A 3,286-nucleotide genomic window follows, 5' to 3' on the forward strand; every position below is an offset into this window, starting at 1 on the left:
ACCGTTCGGCCACGGAGGCAGTTATATTAATTAGATTCAACATTAATCTGTAATCAGTCTGAACAAAGAATCATTTTTCTTTGCCTTACAAAATTAAGTGAATTGATTATTTGTTGTGCATTTGGTGACACTATATTAACGTTAGAAATAATCAATGAGTTTCGACCTATATTTAATATTTAAAGTTGACGAGTGGTAAGTTGTGGTGTGAAAGTACTAACTGCTCGGCTTTGTTTATCAATAGCTGATTTCGTTTTGCTTCATACCGGGGACCGTTTTAAGCAGGAGAAAGAATCGCGAACTCAACACGCACCGACTGGTAATTTTACAATTCAGAACCAAGTGCTCTAATAATAATTCTATTTAAGCTGCTTGTTAATAATACGAGGGATGTGCGATGTTGAATAACACGTCAATATAGTCCATCACAGTGTTTCTAACAGTAACGATCAAACTAGCGATGCATCAGCCATTGATAGATTAAACAAAATGATAAAATGTTAGAATGAAAGAAAGAGGAATATGTGGATTTTCCTCACATAGCGCCAATCCTCACAAAATCCCCTATCTAGTCGAAACTCCCCACAATCTGGGGAATTCCCTACAAACAACACAGTTTTAATTGCTATCTACCGTCCCCCTTCCAAGCACAACATATGTAATTTTTTGTCATCATTAGATCAACACTTAACTCGTTTCACTTCCTATTGCAATATCATACTGGTAGGGGATATAAACATTGATATTTCCACTAACACAAACGATCCGCGTTCCACTGACTACCTGACCATGGTAGCCTTTCATGGAATGCTCCCGGCTTACACCCTCCCTACTCGTAACAATTATTCGCGTATAGACCACTTAATTTTAAAAACAAAATGTCCTGCCTTCTGTTATACAGCGCATACATCTGTCACTGATCATGACACTGTTTTATTTTTCCTCATTACTAAAGCCTCTGAAGTTAATTCCCATAAATCAAAAACAATCAAACTCTTAGATTATTGTAACCTGGAATCTCACCTCTTGAACATAGACTTTAAATTAATGTACAATATGATCGACATAAACCTGGCCCTAAATCGTGCCATATTAGCTAACACTACACTCAAAGTTATTTCTAACCGTAAAACGCTTAAAAAGCATTGGATGACGCTTGGCCTTCTTAGATGCCTCAGAGACCGTGACCAGCTACATCTAAAAGTTAAAAAATAAAAAGTCACCTAAAGATGTCGTTCTTAAGACCACATTTGCTAGATACAGAAATTTCTGTTCGACACTCCTAACTAAAGCCAAAGCTGAACATGATAGGGCGCAAATACGCAACGCTCAACACAACACCAAAAAGCTTTGGAAAGTAATAAAGGACGTGACCTATACCTCCATAGAAAGAAAACCAGCACTCGATCTCATTTCAGCTAACCCTGATAATTCAATAAATAATTTTAACTCTTTTTTTGCTAACATCAGACGTAGCTTGGCAGAACGTGTCCCCGTAATCCATAATAGTTCTTCTACTGAGTCACCTCACCCTAATAACCCTGACACATTCGTCCTGCTGCCTACGGATGAGGACGAAGTTGAGCGAATAATAGTGAATCTTCGTGGTGATTGTGCTGTGGGCAGCGATAATATCTCGGGCTCTTTTCTAAAAAGATTCAAGCATATATTTACTTCCCCTATAACGTACCTATGTAATCTCTCCTTTTCTACCGGTGTCATCCCTGAAGCCTTTAAGCTCGCAATTGTCCATCCTGTCTTTAAGACTGGGGATAAAAGTCAAATAAATAATTACCGCCCTATCTCTATTCTACCCACCTTATCTAAAATCGTCGAGAGGCTACTCAATAACAGATTGGTTAATTTTCTTGAAAGGAATCTACTGCTGTCTGCCTCACAATACGGTTTCCGGCCTGGAATCTCCACTAATAATACTGTATTAGATCGTACTAATACAATTATGCTAAACTTGATGACAAGCAAAAGGTGATTGCTCTCTTCCTCGACCTCGCCAGGGCTTTCGACACTATCTCGATTCCTTTACTCATCAAAAAACTTGAAAGGCTTGGTATTCGAGGTGTACAGCTGGATCTTTTTGCTAGTTATCTCACAGGTAGACGGCAGTGTGTGAGGATTGGGGATTAGACCAGCACTGAACTACCGATCACGTTCGGCGTGCCCCAGGGAAGTATAATCGGCCCCACCCTGTTCTTAGCCTATATCAACGACCTCTGTAATATGCAGCTAAACAACAGTTCCATCTTCACGTATGCCGACGACACCGCCTTAATCTTTTATGGCGATTCCTGGGAGTCCGTATTTGACTTTGCGCAAGTGGGTTTTAATTCTGTTTCCAAATGGCTTTCTCACAACCTCCTCACCCTCAACGTAGAAAAAACCATGTATCTCACGTTTTCTCTTACAAGTCGTGGTATACCATCCTCCTCTGCATTCTCGATAACTGCACACTCGTGTCCATCCTTTTCACATGATTCCTGCTCCTGTCCGTCTTTAGTCCGTACACACTAACTAACTGCCTCCGTGGCCGAACGGTTACCATGCCGGACTGCCACGCAGAGGTCCCAGGTTCGATTCCCGGGCCGGGAGAAATGTTTGTATGGCTTACATTTATTTCTCTCGTGAGTTTGGGTGTAATTTGTGGTTGTCTATGTGTGTGTCCATGGCACCCGCGACACAGGGTTTCCCTAGTGCGGGGCTATGTTGAATGTGTGTGTGCGTTACACTGTGGGAAGTATCTGGGTGTCCACCTGGATAGCACACTTTCCTTTCGCTATCATATTGACGGTCTGACCCAGAGGTTACGTAAATTGATTTTCATTTTTAAACGTCGTCGCCACGTTGCAGATGTGAAAGTTGTAAGACTTGTGTATTTAGCCCTCTGCCAATCCCTCACGTCCTACTGCATCTCTGCATGGGGTGGCTCCGCCAAGTCGCACCTTCTTAAGCTGGAACGCACTCAACGTGCGATACTCAAGGTGGGCTGGTGTCTCCCCTATAGATTCCCGACCTCTGACCTTTATAAAACCTGTAAGGTCCTCTCAGTACGACAGCTTTTTGTTCTACAAATAGCTTTGACCACGCACACTCTTATCCCCTATGACCCTAATAAACTGTACTCCGTAAGTCGTAATCATACTGTTTGTCCCTCAGTTAGTGTTTCCACTAGCTTAGCTCAACGTCATTTTTTATTTTCTAGGAGAATATGTATATAATAAATTAAACAAAATCCTTAATATTCACCCATTGTGCAGAGCGTAATGACCAC

The sequence above is a fragment of the Hyposmocoma kahamanoa genome, unplaced genomic scaffold (assembly GCF_003589595.1).
Source record: "Hyposmocoma kahamanoa isolate Upper Pololo Valley unplaced genomic scaffold, ASM358959v1 95, whole genome shotgun sequence".
NCBI classification, from domain to species: Eukaryota; Metazoa; Arthropoda; class Insecta; order Lepidoptera; family Cosmopterigidae; genus Hyposmocoma; species Hyposmocoma kahamanoa.